This window comes from Belonocnema kinseyi, chromosome 2, assembly GCF_010883055.1.
Source record: "Belonocnema kinseyi isolate 2016_QV_RU_SX_M_011 chromosome 2, B_treatae_v1, whole genome shotgun sequence".
NCBI classification, from domain to species: domain Eukaryota; kingdom Metazoa; phylum Arthropoda; class Insecta; order Hymenoptera; family Cynipidae; genus Belonocnema; species Belonocnema kinseyi.
In genome coordinates this window covers 15,234,036-15,250,260 of record NC_046658.1, presented here as the reverse complement: position 1 = coordinate 15,250,260, position 16,225 = coordinate 15,234,036, and the positions used below count along the sequence as shown (strand labels likewise).

The 16,225-nt window shown below is 38.4% G+C and overlaps 1 protein-coding gene across 11 annotated transcripts in view; it reads right to left on the bottom strand.

Moving 5' to 3' along the window:
• The window catches only part of LOC117167986 (rRNA N6-adenosine-methyltransferase ZCCHC4), a 223,859-nt gene that overhangs the window by 166,227 nt on the left and 41,407 nt on the right, over window positions 1-16,225 (bottom strand). The window contains exon 1 of one of the 11 annotated variants that reach the window (XM_033353278.1): window positions 15,765-15,849. The exons of the other annotated variants lie outside the window; for them this stretch is intronic. The gene's annotated coding sequence lies outside the window, so the exon portion shown is untranslated. Of the gene's footprint in view, window positions 1-15,764; window positions 15,850-16,225 lie in introns of those variants that run through there. 11 annotated transcript variants of the gene reach the window in all.

Here is a 16,225-nt window from a genome sequence, read left to right as displayed (position 1 = left end):
TTAATAAATAAGACCTCCATAAATTCACGTTTGTCCTTATTACTCTCATTGTTCAAAATCCTAACATCATCCCATCTAAAATCATGTACTGTCCTATGAATGTGTTTTGTTAGTACATTATGGTCCCTAGGTGAAGCATTAAAGTTATTCATGTGTTTCCCTCTTCTGAGACGCAATTTCCTCTTAGTTTGACCTACATATACCTTGTTGCACTCTACGCATGAAATCTTATAAATCACCTCTTTGTGATCCAATCTGATTTTTACGCAGTCTAATAATATCATTGCTTTTGCGCGGAAGTGTAAAAATGGTGTGTAAATTTGCCCCTTTTAGTGCCCGTTTCACCAATTGTGAGATCCTACCGCAGTATGGTAAAACAACCGTATTATATCTATTATATTCTATAGTATTATCTTTTTTCGGTAATTTACCACTCGCATCTCGTGCTCAATTGCCTCAATCTTGAATTAAGATGTTTTTCTACAAACCATTCCGGATAATGATTCATAAAAAGGATATTTTTGACCTTAGCTAAATTTTCATTATGATAAGACTCGTGTGAGAGTCTGATTGCACTATCTACCAAATTCTTAACAATGCCCACTTTCGCCCCTCTGGGATGCAGTGAATTTTAATTGAGAGTTCTACCCGAAAAAGTTATTTTTCTAAACCAATTTGTTGTAACATTTCCCTCATTATTTCTTATTACCGTAACATCAAGAAAGTTAATCACCCCGTTGAGCTCCGCACTCACAAGTGAATTTAAGTCTCTCATGTTTTGAGTTGAAACAGTCTAACAGTTGTTGAACTTTATCACGATGAAGACAAATAAAAGAGTCATCAACATAACGAACAAAGAATGGTACCTCATAACCGTAATCGCGCTTAAACTCTTCAAAAACCTCTAATTCTATGTCCTCCATGACCATATCAGCGAAGATCGGTAAGACCACGCTACCGATGGGTGTACCGAATATTTGTTTGTAATATCGCCCATTGAAACGAAATTATACTTGGTTAGAAATCAAATCTACAGCTCCCAGAAACTCATCTACTTTGATTTCAGTGTGTGCCCTAATTAAGTCCCATCTTTTCGCAATTTATATTAACACTTTGGTCATTGGTTTGTTCGGGAACATGGCAACTACATCAAAAGAAACAAATGTACTGTCTGATGGAAACTGAAAGTCTCGAATTCTATTGATAAACTCCAAGCTATTTTGAATCGAAAATTTCGGTTCATCTATTGACTTTTTTAGAATACTAAGAATAAACTCCTCAAGTTTCCTAGTGGTTGTGTTAACTGTCGATATTACGGGACGTTAGGGGAAGCCCTCTTTGAGTATTTTTACTAAACCATAAGCTAGTGCCAAATTTGTACTATTTGTATCAACAGTCCCAACATCTGCTTTTTGCCCAAATATTTCTTGTCTCGCCATCTCTTAAGTAGTAAAAAAATTGCCTTTTGAGAAGTCTCCAACGGGTCTCTCTCCACTAACATGAAACTATTTGCATCGCAAAAAATCGCCTCCATTTTTTCATTATAACTATCCCTATTGATTAGTACCATTATATTGCCCGTATCTGCCTTTGTTACCAATATCTCTGGATTATTCCTCAAAAACTCTCTGGTCAACGCAAGTCCCTTACTCAATTGTTTACTCAACACAGAAGTACCCCTATTCTTTCTGATCAACACGTCTGACAATATAAGGACTTTTCTCCTAACACTCCGTCTGTCCTTTAGATCATCTATTTTCTCCATACTGTTTTCAAGACACTTAACCATGTTAATAACCTGATCTGATGTTTTCTCCCCAAACTCATTACTAAAACCATCCCCCAGTCTCAATATATCTAGTACACTATCAGGAATTACTCTTATACCTGATATATTAATTAACCAAGGGTCCTTTAATTCTGGAAACAAGTGACTGTGCAAATTCAAGTGAAGCTGTTGTACATTACCCTGTTGACCGATCAAATTTATCAATCTAGCATTGTTTTTGTCAATTTGAACTAAACTACTTGTATATAAACAATAATAACGCTCGGATTTTTTCCGATGGATTCTTTAAGAGCAGCAGCTCAAAAATGATCCAAAGGTGTAAAAACCTCGATTTTGATTTTTTCAGAATCAGTCCCCTTTCTTCGGCGCACCTCACATATACTGAAATGTACTGAAATTTGAAATGACACTGTGAAGAACTTTTTTAACATTTGTGCAAAAATATGGATTAAAATTAATTAGCCTTCCCACAAAAAACACCCCCAAGTATACAAAAACTGAATATGCCATTAAATACAAAATTCTCAAGAAATACGCGAAAATATGGATTTTGATGAATCATAAAAAAAATTTAATTATTTATAATAATATATAATGTGTGCGTGTGTGTGTGAAATTTGTGAAAAAAGTTTTAACAAATTTTAAAGATTCTCCTCGCTACAAACACACCCAAGAGTTAGAAATGCTAAGGACTAGACTTTCACCCGCGTTTTTACTGCTACATCGAATTCTTTATAATTTTTAATTAAATTTACTTTAATTGGTTGACATTGAATACACATATTCTCTCTCCACATATTCTGCCATTCATCAATCTAATATCAACAAGCTCTTACTCCTTCTCCCAGTCTAAACGGTGCTACCCTACTACGTTGGATTTCCTTTTTTGCAGATATTCTGATATTATCAACCCTTTGACCATCATATACCATCTCTTGTACCTCGAATCCATAATCTTTTTCCATCTTTCTTCTCCTTACGTTACTAATAGTTCTAACTCTATGTCCTGCCACTCCATAACCCCTTCTCGTATATCACAAAGCCTCCTCGTTTTTTAAATTTCTATCTCCCATTTTGAATTCCCCAAATTGCCTCTCGCCTCCTTTTTCCGAATTTCGCACACGCATACTTGTGTTACTCTGTTTCCCTCTCCAATTGTTAGTTTCTCTTCAAACCTTAAGGCTCTCTTAATTTGTCTAGTTACCATTTTCCCTTTAAAATTTTTGCCTTAACCTGTATTCTTGGCAACGCCAACAAACCCTTATTACCCATCTCAGAAATATCTCGTACCCAAACAACCCCTCATCCTCCAATTGTCATTAAACATTCTCTTTCCTATACCCAATACTGAGCCCATTAGTTTAATCGCATAGTCGATTCATTTTCTCACCTGCACCTCGTTCCATCTCCTGCCTCAAACAAAAATATAGATAAGAGAACTCCTCCACAATTTCTACTGTTTAACCGTTCATCTTCCAAACATCACCCCCACATATTCTTCGAAAATTCTCATCATTAGGTTTATCCCCTTCGCATCATCTGTTAACAGAACTATGTCGTCCGCGTATGCTAGAGAGTATAGTTTGCTTTAAGGAAAAACCGTTCCTACTTTTCATTTTTCCTTTAGGTTCTCCTCTAAGTCTGCCATCAGCATGTTAAAAAGTAGCGGAATCAACAGGCACCCATGCCTTAGACATTTTCCTCTCCAAAATACGTCCGTTTTTTCTTTCCTATCCATTTTGTAAATCCCCTCTGATTATGTAGGATACTTCCTCTTCTATCTGATTCTCTAACCCTTTGCTTACAATTTCTGCAAATATTTTATAGCCCACTGGAATGAGTGATCTCTCTGTACTCATTTACCTTCTTGCCTTCCTCTTTCTTGACAAGCGGTACCACCAGCCTAGTCATCAACTCTTCCGAACACCCTTCTTTCTTTCAGACATTTCACCCATTTCAATTTCTCCATTCACGCCCTTCCTTCCTCCTCTTTCCCTATTCATCACAACCCAAACATTACCTTCTTTGATCACCTTTTCTAAGGCTTCTTTGTATTTCTCCTTTGCTCTTTGTCTTTTGCTTTCCAGCATCCTATCATGTTCTCTTTTCCTCCTGTCGTAATCGCCCCTTGTCCATTTCCCCTTTCCTCAATTTCTTTCACACTCTTTCAATCTCTCTTCGCTCTCCCTGTATTCTATTTCTTGTCCCAACACGCTCTCTTTCCCCCCATCCTTTTTTGAATTAAAGAGTCTCCTCCGTCCTTGTTTTCATACCTGACCCTTTCTTTTTTCATCTTTCGTTTAAACTATTTTAATTTATCAATACCACAGACTCCCATTTTCGTGTTCCTTTCCTCCCCCCTCTTCTTTCTGCCTCTTCCACACTTACTGACGCCTACTTTTAGTCTAACTATTATAAGGAAGTGCTCAGACCCTATCTCATTCCCACCTTTATATTCCCTATCATATTCCTTATTCTTTCTTCTGCCAACTCTTAGTCTATTACTGTTTTTCCCTTACCTATAAATGTGATCTCCTTTCTCCTCTTCTTCCATATTGCCATTACATATCAAACATACTATTTTACCAATCACGTTGTAATATGAATTTGTGATTTGAATGGGTACAAATTTAGCGCCAATTTTATAAGGATTGGACGCATATACCTGTGCTACGTAGAAATTTAGAGTCTCACTACCAAGTTTTTAAAGGCAAATTTTTTGGCAATATTACTGTAAAGTGTACGTGAGTGTGTTCTTATAATTTTAACGGCAAACGCGAATGTAGAGCAGCAACGACACTTTGACGTTAGGACATAAAACATGTATTCAATATTTTCTATAAATTCTCTCTCTCAAAGTTTAGAAAATTTATGTAATGTATGACGGTAAACGTGTGCGTATGTATGAGTGAGAATTTCTCTTAATTTAACCTGACTTAATTATGCCTATCTATATTTACGGGCGATTCATTTCTAGGTAAAAACTTTGATCATTTATGTTTCTTTAACTAAATACATCATAATCAATTTCTTAGCCATTTTAATCCATATTTACTGGCATTTCTCATTGAATCGATCCTTCCTGTTGGCATTTAGAATAACTTCTGATACGAACTATTTCCAGAATTTTGACGTAATCCGCTAAAACCCGAAGAAAAAATAAACGGGTAAACGTCTTGTAACAGCCTCCCCTCCCGACCCGTCACCCTGTCTGGGGCCCTTTGTATAGTCCTTCTTTTCTTCATCCCAAATTCCTCCCACTTGTTTGCAAGTCCAGACATTCAGGTCCCCTCTTATCAATCCGAACTCCTTCTTTTCCTCCATACACCTCCTTATTACTCTCCGATCTTCATCTTCCCCTCTTCTTCTATATATACTTAAATCAGCGCTATTTTGACTTTTCAAACTATAGACATTGTTACCATTGTTCTCTCTTTCATCGTTCTAGACCTTCTCATCCGCTCAGGTTGACTCATCATAATCACATCCTACTTTTCTAACGCCTCCCAAAATGCTTTCTTCTTTTTCTTCAAGCGAGAAACATACCAGAAAGCTATTTTTACATTTTTCTCTTCTCTTCCTTTACCTGTCCTCACTTTTCTTCCCCCTTGCCGCTTGGGAATACTTCTGTTTGATCTGTCAACTCTTAGCCTCTTTCTTTTTCCTGCCTTTCTCCTCGATTTTTCCCTTTTTCCTTACTTCTTCCAATTCATCGTTCCAGAAAAATTTCTCCCTATTTATCCATATCCTTTGTCTCTTTCCATATCATGTGCCCTTTTTCCTTTCGACCTATGCCCTCTGCTCTATTTGCTATATCCTTTTCTTTCGTAAGTTCTCCTATTCTCTTAACTCCTTCTGTGTTATTAATTACCACGAGCAAGTTTAACATGTCCAATTTTTCCAAGAAATTGGACATCGATTCATTAGAGCTTTTTTTTAAGGATACCTACCTTGGTCGCTGCATTGGTCCCTACCCTGAGGCACCAAATTAAGTGTACCAAATTTGGAGCTGAAGATGGATGATAAAAAGTACTAAGGTGATCATTTATTACAAATGTCTTTACATGGGGTAGTAGGTAACTTTTATAAATGCTTTTACGATTAATTTAGGTTCACTGGCATAAAAAATTATTAATAAATGAGCGGACTGAGAAAAAAAAGTCGCAGCAAATGTGAGTTAATGTTTTCTCAGCGGAAAAACGAATTACGACCGTGTGACCTGGCCATAAGTGTGATTTACTGCAGTTATCCTGAAAGCCGGTGTCATTTTTAGATGACCGTTGCTCGTAGTAGGACCATGCGGTGGTTGCTTGACATTTTCTTTTAAATTATATTAATAGTTTGTCATAAGGACAACCGCAGGATTTCGCCGGAAGCGGGTGCTAATCACCCTGTAGTTCGGGGTACTGAAAATAATTTAGATGAAAACACGACTACAAACGAGCGAATCTCCCACATTGAGTGGACGAATCAACTGAAGGATGACTGGCTAGCCTGCTACGTTGCCAGCATTATCTCTGTTCACAGAGGCTTCATGGCGCGTATGCACACTCTCTGTTGCCAGAAACAGTCACAGCTTCAGCAAGTTTCACTTGAGTCTTTGCGAAATCGACGTGAAACTGAATATGTTCGCGGAGCGGTTCCTCAACCGATACATGAACAAGATACAGATAAAGATGAGACAGCGACATTGAGATCAACCGCGGAAAGCAGGCACCTTCTGAGAGATGATAAGGATTTCAGGACAAGGAAGAACATTGACATACAGGTTCCTTCTAAGACCCAAGATCTGGCTGAAATGGAAACCTCCCTTCGTGAGTATATCTCGGAGGAATAGGATGCCCAGTAGGATTTTTTAACAAGTATATTTAATCTTTATATGAACGAGAAAGTGATAACACTTCGTCGAGTGAGCGTCGAACTAAAGTTTGCATCCGTGAAGATGCTTGTCTCTACATAACGTGTACATTACATAACGTATATTTGCGTACACGTTATGTAATGCGCGAGATGGCCGATCACGCAAAAAGAAAGAGTTCGTTTACAATGGACAGCCCGAGATGGCGCACGGAAGGAATCAGATCGACCGAATGGTCTGCTTCACTATAGTCTAAGGAACAGAAACATGGCCACGCGCTTGACTACATGCCAATTTGTTTAGATCGTCGTGCTGAGAACACGTACAACATCTCCCTGGTTATTAATAAGCGTACAGGAATTTCCTTCATGTGCGCAACCAAGTCCTCTTCTTGGATATTGTAGTGACGTGGCCTGCTGCTCGGTTTATATGAAAAAAAGTAACAAACGAATTTTTCTGATTAGCGAGTGTATTGTTAAGGGGGTCTTTTACTTTAGAGCGCATCGAAAGTGGTCGAAAAACGAATTACTCCGCAAGGCCTCGAGCGGTCGAAACGCACAATTGACGCGTTGAGTTTTGTACTTTAAACTTTAAACGCGTTTTTTTCGAAACGTACTTTTTTAGATTGGTTGCCACGATTGCAGCCGATCCACTAGACCGATTTCATTCATTTTTTTTTTTAATGTTTTGAAAAGGCTTGGTTTCAGATGATCCGAATTTGAGAAATCATGGGCGACCCTTTTTTCACATGGCTTCTTCAGATTGCCCATACCTCGGCCAGATGTTAATAAAAAATTACCAATTTTTTTCGTTCGTCAAAATTATGCCCTACAACACGATAAATAATTGTGAATGTTAAATAAAAATTACACTAAACTTCCGCTTTCAGTCAAGTGTCGGGGGTTACCTTCAAATGGCCTTGGATTGATTTGGGGGGGACGGAAACGTAAACAGTGAGGGCCGCGTGGCTTGTAACAAGTGATTGTCTTGAATTTGGATTGATTGGTTTGATGAGATGTCTTGCTCAAACCAATCGACCCCAACTGCTCTCAGACAGTGAGGTCACGTCCCCTCTTCGCTCATACGCATGGATCTTTATTCAGTTAGAACAGTCAACAATCGTCAAACTAGGGTACTTTTAGATAGTACTCTTTATTTCCATAATTGATTACGAATAACCTCTATTGCCAACAAAAATCTTAGAATGACAACTTTTCAGAACGGAAGATTTACTAAAGCTAGAAAATGACCTTGCTTCAGAAAGGTAAAGTCCTTAGTAAGGGACAAAAAAGTATTTGGTTAATTGGTTAATTAATCCTTACTCACCAATAAAGAAAACAAAAAGAGAATGTAAAGAAATTAAAAATTAACGGAACACAAAACAATGATGCCCCTCCCCTCTCCGCTTTTTATTTCCCCGGTAGCGTCCCTCCCGACGAAGCGAATTCCAGGCCTGGCAACTAAGGCAGCCATGTCCGGATTGGAGGCAGTGGTCGCATTGCCACTTCAACTCCTTTTTACAACCTTTTTACAAGCCAACTACCTGAACGAGAGTGCCTCTCTCGGTACGACCTGTCACTGCCGGACAACCTGTTGCAGCTGGAGTCGCTGCTTGATGCCACGCCATTGGCTACGGTTAACCCCCGGGCCACTACTGTAGTTTGGTTATTACCTGCGTTCTAGGTCAGATGCTGAATGACAAAGTGAGAAACTACCTATCAGCTCGCTCTTATCCACCTTAAATTGCCATAACCTGTCATTTTACTGAGTTAGGCTACGTACAAGCCCATTCTCAATTGGCCGAGTTATTCTAAAAGGCTCGACGTCCTATCTTCAAAAGGATCTATTGCGCAGTTTTTACCAGTCCACCACCATACGCAGTTCCGAGTCCGAGAGTTGTTGCCTGATACCCTTCTCCACCATATAAATATTTTTTAAGGTTTACTCGAACATTCGGAGAAGACCATTGAGCACGTTGTGCATCGACCAGTTGGGTTTCTCAAGTTTTAAAGCCACTTCAGGCTGCAGCCAGGCATTCCTGCTCTTTTGTTCATTAGTTCTGGTGTAAGCAATTACTCGTTCTGGATTATCCTAAATGTAGATGACTACTGCGCTTAGTCATCTGGTACTTTTAGATGGTAATTTCTGGGGCAGTAATTTTTTTCTGTCAAGTACGTCATTTGTGGGTAAATAATATAGGGTCAGGTTCTGTGAACAGGATTTCATCCCGGAACACGGAAATTTTGTTGGGAAAAGGTGCAAAATATTACATGCCATTTGATTGATGCTTTTCTGTGCATTTGAGAGGTAAAAGTGTTTTTTAAAAATTAAAGTAGATTTAATTCTAAGTAAAAATGAAGGTCATTACTCATGACCTATTGGGAGTAGGGACATTTTCTTTTTTTTAACTTACGCAGAATTAAGTCCTCTTGCATTAATTCTCTGGAAACCTTCTTCTGTGACAACCCCGAATCGAGCTATTCACGAAAAACTGAACTTTGGGAATTTACCTGTAAATTGAGGTCGAAATGGGTCACCTTTGGCAGGTACTAACTCGCGATGCACAAAAGCAAAGGAAAGCACCAATCCAATGGAATGTGATATTTTGCACCTTTTCCGAAAAAAATGTCCGTGTTCCGGGACGAAATCCTGTTCACAGAACCTGACCCCATAGTATTCACCCGCAAATGAAGTACTTAAGAGAAAAAAATTACTACCCCAGAAATTACCATCTTCACAATATTTCTCCGACCAGATGACTGAGCTAGTTTGGATGCAAAACGGAATGTTGAAATCAAAGTACGCCAGTACCGGCGATGTGATTAAGGAAGTCTCTAAAGTTTGGAAGGCCATCTCTTGCTCTTCACCTCACGAAAAACCTACTTTCAATGTCTTCGGTAGACCCCGAGCCTTCCTTGCATGACGATCCGTGATTCGACCCGTACTCGAAATAGAGTCGGTCTACTGATGACCAAGGTGTGGCGTTTCAGTCAGAAGGGGAATGCTCCCGTTCAAAATTTTGTTGGGACGATTTCCCTGAAATCCGGTCGGGCGGTTACTTAAGGCGCTCAATGAGTACTCCCACGAAATAATTTGTGGCTGGTCGGGTTATGGCCGAGCTGTAGACCCTGCTCGTCGCATTCGACCAACCCAGAGACCCAAGGCAATTATTGGATGAAACCGCTCTAGTCCCCTCACAATCCAAACTGATTTGCACAGCACCCCGTAAAGGGCTGAGTTCTGGGCGAAGTACTCACCCACTCGTTATATATCGGTGGGGTTTTCGAGAAACAGGTGCTGAAATCCCACCCATCATTAAGGAGCCCTGTGTGAAAACAGATTCCAGCATTTTCCGACGGGGCCTGGTAATGAAATCGTGAAGAGTTCCACGCCTCCAAGATTAGAGGTCGCTGGCCATACATCGTTATGCCCGCGGAATGATGAAAGGTCGTCAGATAAGACGATCCCAATCTCAAACTTTGGGCCATCTAAATGCTAGAGGGCCGAAACAATTCAGGAAAAAACTGAAAAAGTAAGTTAAAAAGACAGTAAAAGTTTGGCGTCCGTGAGTTTGCAGCTCGCACGCTTAGCTTTCTACGGAATCGTACGCCAATGATTGAGTCATTGATGAAGTGATCGAGGTGCTAGTGCACAAAACCGTATTGGGCATTGCGGGCTGCCACATACTAATGTACCTCAAAAAAGTGGCAAAAGTGAATAATTTGAGCTAAAAAGTGACTAAAAGTGACTAATGTTCATACATAAAGAGGCCTGTTATGTCAATAGAAACACTTATTACCTTCAAAATTTCGATTTAATTACACATATATTTGATCGGCTTGAATTGACAAGATTATATGAAATTTTAGTACTGAATTTGGGGGTGGATACCAAGGTCACAATTTCCAGAATAAAAATTGTAATTTGTTAGATGAAATCCAAAATATCATTTTGTCTTTTCTCTACTGCCTTCTGGGTTTTATTAATTTCTTCTCGTTTTCCTTCTGATTTATTCCGCTATTTTGTTACCGTTACAAGCACAGCCTGGGACATTTGAATTACCTCCATGTTTTGTTTTCCAAAGCCTTTTTCAATCTAACGTTAGCTTCTTCTAAAAGCTTATTAGAATGTTTTAATATCTGTTCTTCTTTTGTCAAAGTGGCAAGCGTTTATTCCTTAGAGTGCAATGTCTTCCTCCTTTTAGATATTTTATGCAGTTTTTCTTCCTCATCCTTTATTTGATCTTCTCCACGCCTAGATGCCATAGCTTCTTCTTTCTTTTTCTTCTGTGCTCATAATATAATGTCCATAGCTGTCATGGGCGCGCCTTGCAGAATCCAGAAGCTCCTTCGTAAGCGACACAGTGTTAGGTAAATTGTTATACTGCTAAAACACATATTTGACTGGGAGGATTGAATTCAATGCTCTTTCGCTCATAGGTGCTCTGTCATCCGTAAGGATACGACCAGAATTTTTAAAATCAAATATACTTGACCAATATTCATCGATTCGCTCACCTCTAATTTCCAAGATTTTCTCTTCCTGCACAAGTTCCCACTCGTCCTTAAACACATCGCTTTCTACCGTCCAGGGCAGATCATTAGCGGATGTCACAGTGGCACTAGAGCTGCCAGATTTCACCCGCTCATCAGGGTGAAAGTACTGTAAGTCTTGAAGAATTGCGGCAGATTCAAGGATGATTTGTTTGAAATGTGCTTGTAAACGGCGATGTAATGCGAGTGAGCATCTTTCAAGGAAAGTCTTTTTTAATTCCGCCATCGTTGATAATTCATTTAAGCTGTCTTGCAGTTGTCCCGCATTATGTTTTGCCGGGAGCGGGTGCTAATCTGGAAAATTGCACCCGCTCCCAGCGAAATCGCGGTAAAATTTCAGCCACAACCACGTCTCACGACCGTAAGATAGGTGGTTACAGTCTGTAAAGGAATCAATACGACGATCCAGCAAAAGCCTCGAGCACCCTAAGAACACGGAGCGACCCAAGGACTACCGCCTTCTGCATTTTTCCCGCAAGTGTTTTAGCATATTGTTGACACGCAGGGATGCTTTTAAGGCCATTAGCAAGTGAAAGCTTGGCACCTCCAAGAGCGCCGATGATAAGGACGATTAGTTTAACAGAATATTCCGAGTACAATCGTTGCAACTCCCTTATAAGGTCTCGATACCTCTCTTTCTTTTCATTTTCCTTGGCTATGATGTTTTTGTCAGCTGGTACCAAAAATTCGAAAACGAACATGTTTCGCTTCTCAAAGCGATATTAAGGTTAATGCCGTAAGAGTGACAGAGATGGTAATAAAGCACTCTTAGTGCCGCATTGTGCCTTTGAATGTAGGTCGTTCCTGCGTGACTTGGACAACTAGATAGTATGTGAGCTAAATGCTCGGGGTGTGCATTGCACGCCTGCAGCTGTCATCAGGAATGTCTTGGCTCAAAATGTGGCGACGTATGTTAAGGTGGAAATGACACCGTTTTGGCATGCAAAAATGAAACCCTCCGTACCAGACTTCAATCCGGGCGATTTAAGGAAAGCAAACGTTAGCTCACAAGACATTGACTGATCCTTCACATTTCAGTGGAAGATACCGTGCATCCTCTTATCGAGGAGCTGTTCACGGAAGTTTTTCTCTTGTGCTTTCTTAATCCGGACTTTCAGGAGTGAGTACTCTAGGTAGTTAAGATTTGATGCATTTTGCTCACCCCTAATACTGAAGTCAAGTCCGAGTGTTTCAGCAGCCTCCTCAACTGCTTTGTACAGAAACGCTCCTTTGCCCACTTCTTGGTCATTCCTGACGATTTTAAGGAGAGGGTCTCTTCCATTTGCAACTCTATGTGCTGTACCCAGAATAATCCTGTTGTGAAGACATTCAAGACTCAACATTCCGCGACCACCTTGACGTGGTGAGATATACAGTCGCGGAACGCAAGACTTAAGATGCATGCTTTTGTTCATGTGTATGACCTTTCTTGTCCCGATATCAAGGGATCTAAGCTCGTTTTTCGTCCATGGAACTACTCCAAATGAATAGAATACTATCGGGACGGCAAGCATGTTCGTTGCAGATACTTTGTTCCTCGCCGACAGTTCGGAAGACCAAATCTGTCGGATGAGACGTTTGTATCTGCTTCGGAGAGTATCCTTTATAGATGTCACATCCTGAATGCGGTTCTGTGGCACGCCCAGGTATGTATAAGTCCCTCCAGCGCAAAGGTGTCGTATAGCGCTTTTATCAACGAGCTCAGGATCTTTAGGGATGCCATTAATTTAATGCCGTAAAATGACCCATGCAATATTTAAAAAAACTTATTACCTCATTAATATTCAAAAAACAGTTAATAAAAGTAGCGACATTCGTTCAATTAAAAGGGATTAAAATCGTTTTACTTCTTGGTTCCTTTGTGGTATTCAGAAAAATATTGTCGGCGCTAGGTACAGAAAGGGATAAAATTTAAGAGATAACTTCAACTGCTGTATGGATTTAAAACGGAAGGACAAACACGAGATCCAGAAGTATTCAATATTTCTCACGTTACCGCTGGATGAATGAAATTTTTCAATACTTCTTAATGCAAGCCTTCTTACCGGGCAGAATTCATCAACATGAGACATAGTAAAGATGAAATGCTATATAATGCAGACAGGATTCTAGGCGCTTTGAGACAATATTTTAGGGGACTAATCGAAGATAAAGCTATAGGACAACTGCGATGTAAAAAACGATGCGTTCGAAAATTCAATTGAGAAAGTCTATGGCACTCAGGTCAGGGATATATTTAAGAACTTATAAAACGGTAGGGATGCTGGGGTAGAGGGTATTAACGCTAAAATGCTTAAACAAGGTTACGAGTACATACTACATAGATTGTGCGCACTGATAAATTTATGTATCGAGATGGGAGAAGTCTCAGATTATTGGAAAACGTGATTATCGCACCAATATTCACAAAAAACAGAGATAAAAGCGACTGTAATAATTACAGAGGGCTCAGCTTATTAAGTACCCCAAGTAAAATATACTATAAAATACTTATTCTTAGGGTACGAAAAATAACAGAAGAAAAGATTTTGGAAGTCCAACGTGGGTTTATGTCAGGAACGTCATGTACGCATCAAATATTTAGCTTAAGGCAAATCACAGAAAAATGTTTGAGAGTAGGAAAAAAAGTTTTCTTTGAATTTGTTGACTTAGAAAAAGCTTTTGACAGGGTATATAGAAGTAGACTTTGGGGAATTCTGACAGAATACGGAGTCACTGTATGGCTCCTAAAAGCTATTAAAACTGTATATGCTGATAGCAAAGCGAATGTAAGGGTAAATGGGAAATTGAGTGACTGTTTCGATATTATGCAAGGTGTTACACAAGGATACGTTGTCTCGATGGCTATTTATATTATTCACTATGGACGGAAAGATATATGAGAAGTTAGATAGACGCAGAAACGAAGGTAAGAAGGTTATTAGTAGAGCAGGGCCTCTTATCAGAAGTAAAAATATATCAGATAAAGTTAAAATGGCAATACATAATTCTATATTTGATAAAAAGATATATTTCGGGTTTCACTCGTGTAAAAAACTACGAATTTTTTGCCGACGTTTCGTAGTTTTTTACACGAGTGAAACCCGAAATATCTCTTTTTATCAAAATGAATCATCGTGAAAACATAAAATCTATTATCAATTCTATATTTGTTCCGACTGTACTATACGGTACCAACGCATGGACCTATCAAGAAAAAGATGAGTAAAATTAACGCGATTGACATGAAATTCCTGCACATAATATGGGGAAAAACTCTGATGGACAAAGTGAGTAACGGGATCATTCGCCGCGAAAGAATGGCTAGAAAAAAAGACCTTGGGTACTAATGGAACTAAATGGGGAACTTCGAACAATAAGCTTTACTAAATGAATTAGCAGTTTGCTAATTAGCAATGTGAATTAGCAGTTTTTTAGTTAAAAATGTGAAATAAGTTTACTAAAACAATTTCTTACTGACTTCTGTCGATACAAATTATCATTTTTATCTCGTGCAGTTTAAATTTAAAATTATGAACATTGAAATAAGATTGAATTCAAAATGCGGTTAAAAATATAAGTGTTAAATATTCTATCTATATATAAACGGAAAATTATTAAAATGTATGTTGTTGAGAGATGTACTGCATCCTTGAGTCGCAGATTTCCACACCTCTATATTCGATAAATATTACTTTGCGACTTTCCAAGTTCGAATCCAGAAGATAAATCTTTTGTATCTTTATACAGTTTCCACATAAATTGTTATATGTATGACAAATGAAACTTTCAAAACTTCTGTCAAAATTATTCTATTTTTTATCGCGCTATCACACACGCACGCGCAAACACGCATAAACGCGCCTGCCTAAAATTGTAAATTGTAGCAAATTTGTATAAAGTGTACGAGATTCAAAATATTTGTGTCACCTTATCGTTACAAAATACATTGTCCTGTTAATTAAAGGTTCATTAATTATCATTGATGAACCAAAATTGGTGTGTTTGTGTGTGTGTAAAGTATCTGAACTGTGTGATATGGCGCTTTGAAAAATAGACTAATTTTGACAGAAGTTCTTAAAGTATCATTTGTCATCCATAGAATAATTGATGTGGAAACTGTATAAAGATAAACAAGATCTACCATCAATAAAAGTAAGTGGATTAATTATCAGAATATGCTGTTTCGTTTCAATTTAAATATTTCACCGAAACCTGGATTCGAACTTGGAAACTCGCAAAATGATATTTACCGAATATAAAGGTATGGATATCTGCGATTCAAGGATGATGTACATCTCTCAAAAACATACATTTTAGTCATTTTTTTCGTTTATATATAGATAGATTATTTACTACTCATATTTTTAATCCCATTTTTCATTTAATCATATTTCAATGTTCATCATTTGAAGTTCAAGTGCACAAGATGAAAATGATCATTTTTATCGACAGAAATCAGTTAGTAATTTCTTTAGTAAGCTTTTCTCACATTGTTAACTAGCCAACTACTAATTCATTTAGTAAAGCTTATTGTTCGAATTTAATAACACTTGTTAATCAGTAGTTTAGAGTAAGTACTTACTATTCAGATTGAGGGAGTAGGTGACAAGCTCGGTGTCAAGTTGTCGGCAAAGCTACACTTTTGTTTGGATTTCAACGCTTTCATTCTTACTGCAATTATTAACCGATTTTCATGAATATTGTTTTCTCTTTCTTACAATTATATGACGAAAACTAATTCTAGTAATTAAAATTGAATCCAGCCATCCTTTCAAGTGTTAGTTTTCATAAGCGGCATGAATCTCAGGTCAATGAAAGGATAATTCGTTCCGCATGATTCGAAACGCTACGACGTATCCGGCTATACTTTCGTGTGCACTTTAAAATTTCTATTATTACTGAAAATATTAACCGATTTTCATGAATCTTGTTGTGACCTTCTTCCAATTGTGGGTCCGGATGCAATAAGGGCACATAAAATTTTTTCGTGCGAAAACGAAGTCCCCTGGAGGCTTTAGAAAAAATTTTCGAATTTTAATTTTC